The 13,402-nt window shown below is 51.8% G+C and overlaps 1 protein-coding gene across 4 annotated transcripts in view; it reads right to left on the bottom strand.

The window, feature by feature from the left end:
* sws (patatin like phospholipase domain containing sws) overlaps positions 1-13,402 on the bottom strand; it is a 130,589-nt gene that overhangs the window by 96,606 nt on the left and 20,581 nt on the right. The window lies entirely within an intron of this gene.

Below are 13,402 nucleotides of genomic sequence, written 5' to 3' on the forward strand. Positions count from 1 at the left end.
GGACTTTGCGAGACTTGTTAGTGCTATAGGCCTGTAACTACCAGGGGAGGTTGGCGGCTTCCTTGCTTTCAGGAATGGTACAATTATTGCTTTCTTGCAAGCCTCGGGTATTTTTCCAGATTTCCATATTTTGTTGAAAAACTTGAGAAGTGCCTCTAAAGCAGGTCCTGAGAGATGAGCAAGCATTTAGTAATCGATTCGACAGGGCCGGTTGCAGTCTGTTTACCAACAGCCAGTACTCTACGAATTTTATAAGGGTTCATTGACGCTGCCACTTGTGGGAAGCTTTTGCTTTTCAGCGGTGTTTTTGTGCTTCAGAAATGAAACTGTATGGTGTAAGGAACTATAAACCTGGGAAAAGTGCTCCCCTTAGTATGTCTGCCTGTTCATCGACATTTGTCTGTGTACCGGGGGCTGTGAGAAAAGGGATCGTTAAAGGAGAAAAGCGTCCATTTACTTTACGAATCTGCTCCCACATTGGACGTTATTGAGGGTAAAGGGATCCATTTACATTACGAACTTGCTCCCACATTTTTTTTGACAATCAGTAAAAATAGAACGTGAACAAAAAGTCAGATCTAAACTGCTCATTTTTCCAGCGCTTGGGAAGCAATATATTTGCCTTCCTGTATTCAGCAGGCTGATATTGTTGCATAAGATGTCTTCAATACAGCCCCTTGCGTTTGTGTGCTCATGCCCCCAAAAAGAGGAGTGTGCATTAAAATACCCGACTACCGATACGGCTCTGGTAGTTGCATTAAAAGTGTTTGTAAGTCGTTAAGCGTAATTGTTCAAAATGAGGTTCAAAGTATATGAAACATTAAAATACCCGACTACCGATACGGCTCTGGTAGTTGCATTAAAAGTGTTTGTAAGTCGTTAAGCGTAATTGTTCAAAATGAGGTTCAAGGTATATGAAACACTAATGTCTCAAAATGAAGTACAGTGACAGCAGCTTCATATTTTGTTTTTAGATCAATTTCACGAGTTGCCACACAATTCTGTACTACAACAGCTACACCACCAGATAAGCCTATTTGCTTTCTTTCAGTCATTATGAAAGACTTTGTATTTCTTTAACATATTTTTGTTCTCCTAAGTTTGTCTCTTGGAGACATAAAACGACTGGGGAGAATGAGTTTAAAAGGTATCTTACATCAGTTTTGATGAGGCTACGACAGTTCCAATGCATGAAGAACACCATACTAATAGAGTTATTGAGAATGTAGTTAAAAGCTTAAGGTTCCGTATTGTTGGGGCCTGTTATGATGTTTCTCTCTTTTTTTCTTCCCGAGAAAGTTTTGCCACTGCTGCAGCGGAGGCGAAGAAGGGCTTGTGTCCATCGCCTGTTCAGAGGTGCTGGGCGTCCGCGGTAGAGCTGTGGATGGGCGAGTGTCTGGCTTCTGTTGGGAGGAAGCCTTGTGGGCTGCCGCCTGGGGGCTGGCGGGCCCGTTTCAAAGATGACAGGGCAGCTTTCGCTGCCCTGTCTGGACCTGGGATGACCCTGCCTGAGGTTTTGCCTGGGCAGAGGCTGGATCCTGTAGTGGTGTGCCGCCCCCACACATCACTTTGGAGTAATCTGGTTTTGCTGCAAACACCAAAATCCTTTGTGCAATGAGGTAACGCTGTCGCGTCTTTTTAAAAGTTATATTGTCCTTTGTCATTAGAGTTATGCCTTTTTCTTTTTCCAGCTTGGGCATGACCGCGAGTATGTGGCGTGGTCACCTTCACAGTTGGCACAGTGTGGTTCAGCGTCACAGATGTCTGATGAACGGACCCTTGAGGCACATTTAGCACAAGTTTTGTGTCTGTGACAACTCAGTGAACCATGACCATACTTCTGACAAATGAAACATCTGGGGGGTTAGGAATGTAGGGGCGTACTTGGATCTTCATTATCAGACTTCAATTGATTTTGTTGGAGTTTTGTTCTTTTTTTTTTGCCGCTGCTAAAACATTTTTTTTTCGGCCACCACCTTGGAGCTCACAGCGCCGGCAAACTGGGCTGAGAGAGCATCTTCATAGTAGTCAGTACTTTTGTTCAGCATGTATAACCAGCTTATATTTCCTGCACGTCAATCGCCAAGCTTTCGTTGCTGTTGGTTCCTGCTTTTTCACTTGAGTCGCTGGCGAGTGTGTCAAAATCAAAGTGCTTGGCAATGTCAATAACATCCGCGCCTTCGGGCGAAACAACGTTGAACTAATTATGCTACGCTGAAACACTACACGACGACAATATTTTTTTTACACATACGATCGCAAGCAGACAAAAAACGCTACCCATATGCGTCATTAGATTGTGTGTGTACATGTCACCGGTCGTGCCAGCAGGAGGCGCTCGTGTGGAGCGCTCGCATCTTTGTCGTCATTGCGCACTTGTGCTCGAAACCGAAACTAGTCTTGATAAATGCCCTGACAATTAATTAATTGGGGCGTGTTGGGGCATTTTGGGTCGCAGTCCCTCTGTTTTGGACCATCGTGGATCGTTTAAAGCAAAAAGCCCGAAACAGAAAATGTACGTGTCTATACTCCTTTAATATATTACACCACGAGTTGTGTTCAGGATCTGTGGGCTGTTATGGAGACTGGTGTACTCCCTAAAAGATGTAAAGTTTACAAGTTTGGAGTACTGTGCACTGTCTCGAACTTCGAGGAGCAAGTCACCACTGGCTAGCTTGGTAACTCAGTAGCCTGGGCCCAGGGCATCTGTACAGTCGCTACAGTCGCCTTCTAGCCCCGACGTGCCAGCTCTAGCACAGAGCTGTGACCCCCAACCCGCGGTGCGAGGAGTCCCTACTGCGGCGGGTTCGGGCCAGAGGGGACAAACACGAGTTGCGCACTTGAAAAAGCTTTAATTTGCCCAAGCAGTTGTATACGGCAAATCAACAGCACACAAGAACAACCGCCATAGCGAGCGAGCGTCCCGCTCGTGTACGGGGGCGAAATAAGCCACATAATGGGGAAGCACACGCAAGGAGGTGAGAGGAAGAGTCTGCTCATCTGGCGCGGCTTTGCGCTCACAGCCCGTTGCGGTAGGTGTGTACGGTGACTGGGCGATTCTCGGTGATAGCGGAGGTCTCCTCGGCGGAAATCATAAACCGCGCGCGTGCGCGCTCAACCGCCGAAAAGCCCCGAGCGAGTTGCGACAGACGCGCACCTTGCCTCAGAATGGGAGAGGAGATCTCTAGGTTATGCCGGGAGGAAAGAGGGAAGCCAGCAGCAGCGTCGCCGCGGGAGACTTGGAGGCAGTGAGGGGTAGCCAGTGTGCCCTCTCCTCCGCCAACCTCCTTAACAGCATGCGTAATCAAGCGTGTCAATTACATGCGCTTGTTATAATGGAAACAGGGGATTGTGAATCTCCACATCCCTCCTCCTTAAAACCTCCGTACGGCTAAAAGTAGCCGCGTTCATCAGGATATACCGAGTGGGGCCGGCTAGACACCATTTAGTGATACCCAAATAAAAGTGCCCATATATAAAAGGTTGCAGACAGCACATAGCCACGGGTGCTGGAGGGAAAGGCAGGGCTGACGGCCACAGGAGACTACCATGGAGCCAGGGGCGCACGTACGGCTACCACAGCAACCGCAGATCCCCCTCCTTCACCGTCAGTCAGCCGGGGCAGCTTGCCGAGGCTGCGAGGGTGGCGGGTAGCACTGCGTCGTCTCGTTGCGTAGTTTGCAGCAGGTCTCCCGTTAGTGGGCCGACCACTCGCTCTTGGCTTGCCTCTTTTCCCTTATGTTGCCGACGCAGCCGAGGGTGAGCGCGATGGGGGGTCAAGCTGCTTCCTCTGGTGAAGCTGCTACGGTGGGTCTTGAGTGGCGCCAAGGCGGCCTCTTTGCTACAGGTATCGCAGTTGGTAGACGCAGGAGCCCGTTCCATGAACTCCGGCTCGCTCGCTCCGTGGCCGACCGGAAACCGTTTTTCTTGTTGGCCTGGTTGACGGTGACAGCAGACTCTAGGTGCAACAATGCGGCCACTCCGGCTTGCCCTTCGATGCTGCAACGGTCGTCTTGGCCTCCACCAGCTCCACTCCTTGCTGGCTGCAAGGCTGTCTATTCGCTGGTTACTATATTTATTTTCCAAATCTACCCCCCCCCCCCCCTCGGTCTTTTCCAACGAGAAAGCACGTGCTTGCTCTGGAAGCAAAATGTGCTGAATATCAACAGAGCATCCCATCCACATTCAGCACAAGAAATTACTCCCTGTGCGTTGGTCAGTTACGTCTGCCGTGGGCGCAAGTCGTAACGAGGCACGATGCTCGAAATGCCGAGCCCGGCCTCTCGCTGCAGCTGCCTGCTGGTGTTGGAGAGCGTCCTCAGGCCACGCAGCAGGGCTCAGATTGCGGTGCGCTTTGTGTAAAGCCTAGCTCTGCCATCTTAGCTTGCAGCTCTGGTGCGCGTCGGCGTGTGCCCGACGCAGCAACTGTGGCGTTGTTATGAACTTATAGAGGAAGTTCTACCTGTTTGACGTCACCGTGTAGCGAAATGACAACTTGAAGCACGTCTTAGGGCCATTTGCATGCTCAGCGATGCACATGTTGTGCGATATAGCTCGTCTCAGCGTGGCATGACCAATCTCGAAGGACTCTTGTGTATCCTTCTCGTGGGGAAAAAGGGTTGCACAAGGTGCTATCGGAGTACAGACGGCAGTGACCTAACACGCTCACAGCAATACAAGCTATGTAGCGCTCACACAGGCAGCAATACCAGCGTGCCCTTTGTGCACGGCTCCCAGAGCCCGTCGAACAGTAGTCGAAAAAAAAAAAAATGAAAAAGGATCTTACTGCTATTCCTTTTAAAGCTCCTTTCGGCTGACTAGGCTCCCCACTGCACTGATGAAATTAAAATGGTGCGTCACCCTGCTGTAGAACGGTGGAGTCATGTGACCTCCGGCTCTCGCAGAAATTACAAGATCACAGTGGCTAGCATCAGCTCCTGAGCTCTCGCAATATTAACAGTTAAGGTGGTTTTACTTAGTTGCCGCTGTGCAATCACCACTGCAGCATTAGAAGAGACTGAAACTCAGCTCTACTTACTGCCATGGCTAGTCTATGTGTCGGTAGTCTGACACACACAGACACTCGATTTGTCACACCTCTGGACCCACATTCGGACGCCAAGAATATGGGTGTTATTTCTCGCAAGAATGCGCCACGGGGGGGGGGGCTAGATGCTACAATCACTTTCTAGCCCCGACGTGCAGCCCTAACAGACAGAGCTGTGACCTCCAACCGTGGTACGAGAAGTCGCTACTGCGGCGGGTTCGGGCCAGAGGGGACAAGCACCGAGTTACATACTCGAACAAAGTTTATTGTGCTCGAGTACACGGCAAGGCACAACACTTAAATACAACCGCCATAGTGAGCGTACGTCCCGATCGTGTATGGGGGTGAAATAAACCCCCTAATCGGGAAGAACATGCAAGGAGGTGAGAGGAAGTCTGCTCACCTGGTGCGGCTTCGCGCTCAGTCTGTTGCGGTAGGTGCATATGGTGACTGGGCGATTCTCGGTGACGGCGGTCTCCTCAGCAGAAATTATGAACCGCGCGCATGCGTGCTCAACTGCTAAAAAGCCCCGAGAAAGTTGTGACAGACGCGCTCCTCGAGTCGGAACGGGAAAGGAGGTCTCCGGGTTACACCAGGAGGAAAGAGGGAAGCCAGCGGCAGTGTTGCTGCGGGAGACTGGGAGGCGGTGGGGGCTGGCCAATGTGCCCTCTGCTCCACCAACCTCCTTAAAAGTATACTGAATAAAAAAATTGCAGTCGAGATTTCCAGCGAAAATGGTAGCTATCGCATTGGGAGTGACAAAAACAATCCACTTTATGAGCACAAAGCAGTGGAAAGTAAGTATGTTAATGAATATTTCTCAAATCGCCGCACCTAGCGGGCTCCTGTGAAAGCTCTGACAAAACCGGATATCACGTCACATCTACCTGCCTCCTTTATGCCTTCCTAGCCACCCTTATCGCAAGCAGTCGCACCTGTTCATTTTTCCTTTCCCCCGTGGCACTCACAAAGCGCACTCAGTTCTTTTTTTTTCTTTTGCTGCTCATGTTCCTAAGCACAATTCCTCGTTCCCTCCCAACGCGTAAACAATTGTCCGCAATACGCACCCTCCGTATGCGTCCCCCTCGACCTCCCACGTATGCAGCATTCCACACTTTGCAGCATTGTGCACGGCGAGGCCCCGGGGAATCGATACTGCATGTAGCCGATCAACCAACTTCAGCGCAGGGGTGGCGGCGGCGAGATCGCGGGGCCATGACGTTGCTGAGGGTAGATGTGGCGTCACACCCACCGGCTCAGTCGGGAGCGCATTGCCTCTGACCCGGCAGCCACTCAAAAAACGTCAAAAATACAGATATCCACTCAAAACTAACCCGAGTTATGTGTCTGTACTAGTGTAATCGTGCCTTAAGAATGCAATTGTGGTGCTTACTCAATATTCTTGGATATATGTTCAGTATACTTTAACAGCGCGCATAATCACGCGTGTTAATTGCACGCGGTCGTTATAATGGAGGCAGGGGATTGTGAATCCCTACAACATGTGATGCGCACCTTGTGTTGTTGTGCTAAACGTGCGGCGTAGCGTAAGCTGTGGCGTCTGCGGACGTTAAGCAGTGGCAGATTTATTTTTATTTTATTTTTGCCAGAGTCCATTCTTGCCGTGCTGAACGTGCAGCGTAGCGTAAGCTATGGCAGCTGTGGACATTAAGCGGCGGCAGATTTGTTTTTTTCTATTTTGTTTTGTTTGTTTGTTTGTTTGTGTGCGAGTCGTTCATAGTTGGCATCGTGCTGAATTTGCACTGTAGCGTAGGCTATGGCGTTAAGAAGCGGCATTTTTTTTTTTTTTTTCGTGAGAGTTCGTGCTGAATGCGCGGCGTAGCATAAGCTATGGTGGCTGTGGACATTAAGAAGCAGCAGATATTTCTATTTTTTTTTTTGCGAGAGTCGTTCATCCTTCCAACTATGAATCAAGGAAAGCATGTGGTCAGTTGCGATCATTACATCGGCTCTTAGCACTGTTTGCTTCAAACGGCATTTGCAGCTGCTATGCTTTCCAATGACTTTTCGGCAGTGGACTCCGCCCGCCCCAAGCACGCCGTGATAAATCAAACCAGGCTTGAGCAAGCTACTACGGGTACTTTGCCAAGTTCACTCCCCGCCACTGCAGGAGCTAACATCAAAAGTATAATCAAAAGATAAATAGGCCGCAATATTATCGCTGCGCAGAACCTTGACACTCTGCCAATAAATGAGCTGCAGATGCGACGGCCGAAATGGAGGGACGCGCCACCGACTAACGCTTTTTTTTTTTAATTCTCGCAAACGTGAAGGGTAGGTTCATTATGCGAGTGGGTTGATTACGCAACAAATACGGTATCACTTTTTCAAAATCGCAAGTGGCGTCACAAGCCGATTTTTGTATATCCAATTATTGATGTATCGAACTATTTCGCGATCCCCGTCGAGTTGGATATATCCGGGTTCGACTGTATGGTGTAGCTCAGGGTGGCTAGCCACACAAGGTTAACCTTCGCCACATGGAACTAGGAAGAAGTGATGAAGGTAGAAGACAGAACAGGTGTAAGAAAGGAGATGGAAAAGTGAAAGATGGAGGGGAGGAAAGGAAAAGGCGACTGCAGACTTTCCCCGGGTGAGTCAGCCAGGAGGTGCCGTCTATGGAAAGTGTAGGCCAAAGTGGTGTGTTGCCTCTGCTGAGGGGCCTTGAAGGTCCAAACACTCTTCATCGGTTCAACGACCATGATCCCCTTTTCTTCAGAAACGGTGATGCCACGCACAGCTTAGCATGGGTGCTCGGGGTCCGTGGTGTCGTACGGTAAACACAAACATCTGCTTTAACAGATGCCCCTGCAGGGCTTAACAGTTCTGCTGCCTCAAGAAGAATTAAGCGGATGATACTTCAATGGATGGAGAATGCATGTCTCTCACCTTCCAAGGCTTCTCAGCGGATAGATACCAGTACCACAGAAAAATGTTTCTTGCATGCCGTTAACTTTCATCCCTGAGAGAGCACAATTACTTATGCAAGGATGCCATATAAAAACAAGTAATGCGTGATCTTCCTATTCAACAGCGCAAAACATCTATTGAGTGCAACGATTCGACTATACTATATACTATACTACTAATACGCCGGCGGCTTTTCGACTGAATGAATTGCTTTAGCCATCACTTAAAGTGACTAACTAATACAAAGGACGTGGCATATGCCGTGTGATCGTTGACAGCCGAAGTGCACTTTACGTCCAGTCGTGTATCATAGTATCATAATTGTCGACTGCCTGCTTCAGAGAGTACACATTATCAACAAACTTTTCAACCTTATTCAAGTTCGATTTATTGAAAATAAAAGTGAGGCAAGTAGATTTTTCTGAAGCCGCACCAATGAAGGTACACTGTGACGCACCGCAGATGAAGCGTGATGAAACGCGCGGCCATCATGGCCCTCAATATTCCCAGGTTCTATTTTTCTGCCATAGATGGCACTCTCCGTCAGGGGCAGCAGTGCTGCTGCACGTTTTAGGAGCCTATTACAATTAAAGTAGCTTTACAAAGTACTGGTTATTAAAAGGTGCCACAAAATCCTAAACGTGGATAGCTTTTTGCTCAATGAGCAACTACAATGGATCATTTGTAGATGCTGGTTTGGTTTATATGTTTAACGTTCCAAAGCGAGTCAGGCAACGAAGTATGCCATAGTGAAGGACTCTGGAAATTTTGACCATCTGAGAATTTTGGATGTGCACTCACATCGCACAGTAAATGGGCAAATTCATGATCACCTGCATATTCATGGTACATTTTCCTACATGTTGTGGGATTCGGGCTTGCTGCGGCTGCCCTTTGCGCGGCCGCCGCCCGCTTCCCAGTTGTTCTCCCCGTTCCCTTTCTCCCGCCTGAGGCGGCGGAGAGGGGCTCGAGCGACTTGTCACTGTCGTTCGGGCCACAGCTCCGCCCTGGCGTCCCAGTGGCTGTTCTCATTGGCACCTTTTGGCGGGAACACGGCACCGCTTCGACAGCCGCGCTCGCGCGACTGTCCGAGCGGAGCCCAGAGAGAGAGACTCCTCCGAGACATCGCAAGGTGCGTACGCTACTGTTTTTGTCTGCCGGCCTTTGTCCGCGCAGACCAGTGTGTACTCGAGTTCGTCTGCTCCGGGTCTTACCTGAGAGCGAAGCTCGAGCCTGTCGATGGTGATCCAACGATCCGCGACAGGCGTACCTTGCGGTGGTTGCCCACACTCTCTCAAAGGAACCCTTTGGTCACTGCGAGAGAGATCACAGCACGCCCTTGCGTGCTTGCGGCGCGCACTCCGTGTCACTTCGTGCGCGCAGGGGAGCCTAGCTCCTCGCGCGCTCCCTTGACACGGTGACTGCGTATGTGTGTGTATGTGCGTTTGTAAATATGTGTATATGTGTGCGTATGTGCGTTTGTAAATATGTGTATGTGTGTGCGTATGTGTGTGTGTGCCGCTGGAGGATGGCGTTTCAATAAACGTCTCCTTTGTGAACTCGGAGGTTTGTGTCCTTGCAGCGAAGTGCTCTCCTCCCGATGGAGGTTGAGTGCGCGCTGCAGTGTTTCAGTGTGCGCGTGGTGACGGCTGATCGGGGCTTCGGCTCGCGCGACGCTCGAACCCGCGGTGGTTCGTGGCCTATGTCCAAGTAGAAACCACAACTGGCGCCCAACGTGAATTGTCCTTGGCTCCATGAGTCGTTGGACAGCACATCGGCCGAGCCGGTCGCCTTGACGATCAAGCTCATGCGCCATGCCTGCCGCCCCCTGCGCGGCACTCGGCAAAGGCACTGAAACACGCTACATGGTTCTTCGGACCACCCTGCGGTGCGACCGTTGACCATATGCCTCTGCTGTTTCAGCTTTACGCCGTTGCGGAAGCAATGTGCGCGACGCCGCCGCTGCCGGCATCTCCGCACAACAGCACCCGTACCCCGCTTGCAGTCATTTCTGTTCGGGGAACGGCGAGGCGTCGGCCGGGCTCCCTCTGGAAACCGGACCGAAAGCGCGCTCAGTTGGCTGATGCGGCTCCTTGAACTTGCGAGCCGGCTGGCGCGCCATTCTCTCTTGGTACAGCATTTCGACTTTTCGGTGCAGTATCTACAGGGGAGAACGAACGTGGTAGCTGACGCGCTATCCCGTGCCCCAGTCGCCCGCGGCGGCGTCCTTACGGACGGTGGCGAAGGGGGCGAAACAGCGGACGAGCCGCAGAGCGGCACGGAGGGGACGCCCGCAGACGGGTTCCCCATTCCGCTATCCGGGTAAGCAGCGCTTCGCAAAGCAGGCGAGGGTGAAAGCTCTTTGTGAGCACATCTGAAACGCCGATGCCAGCGGAAGTTTTGCTGCGAACCGGCGGGGGGACGAAACCAGGCTCTCTTTTGAGATGACTGGGATCGTTTTCAGCCATGAAGAGCTACGACGGTCCAGCAAAATGACCCGTTTTGTCGCGATGTCAGCGACGGTCTCTGGGAGACGAAGCGCCGTTACGCTGCTTGTATTGCAGCGGGCGCAGCGCCGGTACGCTACTTGTATTGAGCGGGCGCAGGGGGGCACGAGCCAGCGTGTGTCGCGGCGTGCCCCGGGGATTCATATTTTGCTGGGCCATGACGGGCTCGCGCTGAAATACATAGCCACGGATGATGAGTCCATGAACCATTTGAAGTGGCTATTCCCCAATGTCTGAGCGGCGCTCTGTTGCGTTTTTCTCATGACAAACCATTGGCTGGTCATCTGAGTGGCTCCAAGGTTTCAAGAAACTGAGTCAATCGGTGACTGCAGCCCGGCATGAAGCGCGACATTTTCCGCTGTTGCCGTCCCTGCCATGTCTGTCAAATGGAGAAGTCGAGGAGTGGCAAGCCACCGGGCATGACGAAACCAACTGACAGTGTGCGTCCGTGGCAGATGGCCACCTGCGATTTCATGGGGCATTTCCCCAGTAACAAGCGGGGGCTCATTGCTGGAGAATCCCCCTATGAGGAAAGCCAGCCGTGCCTACATTGCAGACCTGAAGGCCTATGCGTAACGGTCTGACAAGCTTGCGCTGGTGCCCATTGTCACCACAGGCAAGCGCCGAGGCACACCCGATGCGGTGGAACGCAGCCGTGCCCCGCACCGGTACAAGGTGAGGCGACGGTCACCTATGTGATTGATGCCGGACGGCGGGCCTTTTCCGCAACCGAAGGCATACCGTTTCACCGAGCGAGCTTGCTCGTTCAACCCTACCCGGAAGCAAGGTTGGTCTCTACCTTTTCTAGCTCGCTCAGTTCCAGCCTTTGTATTTTATTTTGTTTTTGTGTCTCTTTTCCCATTTTTCGCTTTCTTCTGTTTCCAATCTTGCTTCTTATCTTGTAAATATTGTACAGTGAGTGCCTTATTTTGTACAGCGTGTCTTCACTCACCTTCTTGAAATTGCGAGGGCTGCTCATTAGGCAGCCCCGACGCGCGGTTTTTTCTGTGTGTGTGGAAATGAAGTTGGGGCCGTTTGGGGACGGGGAGCATGACGATGCCCCTTTCACCCAAGGCCGCCGCGGTTGCGAAGGTGCTCGGGACAGGTTCGCCGCTGAAGGTCGGCATCACCCTTTGTTTGGTGTGTGAGTGGCTGTGCGTGTGCGTGCCTGGGCGTGGAGGCGACGACGTCGCGCCATGTGTGTTTGCCGGCGTGTGCGGAGCGCGGTGGAAAGGAAGCCCCGCGCGGTCTTCCCATGTGCGCCTTGGATCGCCACGGAGTCACGGACTTTCCACACCCGGGGCCCCTTCGGCGTGTTCGCTGTCCCTGCACCTAACCTGTACCACCACCGACCGAGATCGTTTGCAGCCAAGGATGAACGTTGGCCACCCAGAAGTCAACGAGCGGTGAGTCACCGCAGGCTCCCTGAGCTGCACCTACGAACTTTGGAACTTCTGTACAAAGTTGTGTTTGTACATAGTTATTCTGTACATAGTGGTGTTCTGTACATGATTGTGTTCTGTACATAGCCGTTGTTACTTAGCCTCCGGAACTTTGTACATTATTCTTCATGTCATCTTGTTCATTTTTTTTTTTTTTTTTTTGTGCGCCTTGCTAATGTTTGTCTTTCTTGAGTGTCTGTCTTTTCGAGATCTTTCTTGCTGGAACTGAAGTGTAGTTGACTTGTTGCGTGAGGATAGCATTCTTTTCCTCATGCTGGGGACCTGCCGCGTGCTTTCACTGATGGGTAGGAGGGCAATTAAGGAGAGGAGGATGTGGGATTCGGGCTTGCTGCGGCTGCCCTTTGCGCGGCCGCCGCCCGCTTCCCAGTTGTTCTCCCCGTTCCCTTTCTCCCGCCTGAGGCGGCGGAGAGGGGCTCGAGCGACTTGTCACTGTCGTTCGGGCCACAGCTCCGCCCTGGCGTCCCAGTGGCTGTTCTCATTGGCGCCTTTTGGCGGGAACACGGCACCGCTTCGACAGCCGCGCTCGCGCGACTGTCCGAGCGGAGCCCAGAGAGAGAGACTCCTCCGAGACATCGCAAGGTGCGTACGCTACTGTTTTTGTCTGCCGGCCTTTGTCCGCGCAGACCAGTGTGTACTCGAGTTCGTCTGCTCCGGGTCTTACCTGAGAGCGAAGCTCGAGCCTGTCGATGGTGATCCAACGATCCGCGACAGGCGTACCTTGCGGTGGTTGCCCACACTCTCTCAAAGGAACCCTTTGGTCACTGCGAGAGAGATCACAGCACGCCCTTGCGTGCTTGCGGCGCGCACTCCGTGTCACTTCGTGCGCGCAGGGGAGCCTAGCTCCTCGCGCGCTCCCTTGACACGGTGACTGCGTATGTGTGTGTATGTGCGTTTGTAAATATGTGTATATGTGTGCGTATGTGCGTTTGTAAATATGTGTATGTGTGTGCGTATGTGTGTGTGTGCCGCTGGAGGATGGCGTTTCAATAAACGTCTCCTTTGTGAACTCGGAGGTTTGTGTCCTTGCAGCGAAGTGCTCTCCTCCCGATGGAGGTTGAGTGCGCGCTGCAGTGTTTCAGTGTGCGCGTGGTGACGGCTGATCGGGGCTTCGGCTCGCGCGACGCTCGAACCCGCGGTGGTTCGTGGCCTATGTCCAAGTAGAAACCCCAATGTCTATCTCTGAATGGTCTCATTTCTGAATTTTTTCCTCCTGAATCTTGTTATTGTAATTGTGCATTTTCACCCCTGCAGCAACCCCTCTGTTTAGGTTAGCAGTATTCTAAATATAAGCAAATGCTAACTGCTTGAAATCCGTGTCCCCGTGTTATCAATGGCTGGCATGCGCTATGTAGCACTCACAGCTCGATGCGGGAAAGCTAACCTCCACAGATGTGACAAGTGGAAGTCCTCAAGTCAGCTGGTGTTGCATGGTTGGACCTACTGGATGTCACAGC

Source organism: Amblyomma maculatum, chromosome 1 (genome assembly GCF_055883805.1).
Source record: "Amblyomma maculatum isolate TAMU_Amacu chromosome 1, ASM5588380v1, whole genome shotgun sequence".
Lineage (NCBI taxonomy): Eukaryota > Metazoa > Arthropoda > Arachnida > Ixodida > Ixodidae > Amblyomma > Amblyomma maculatum.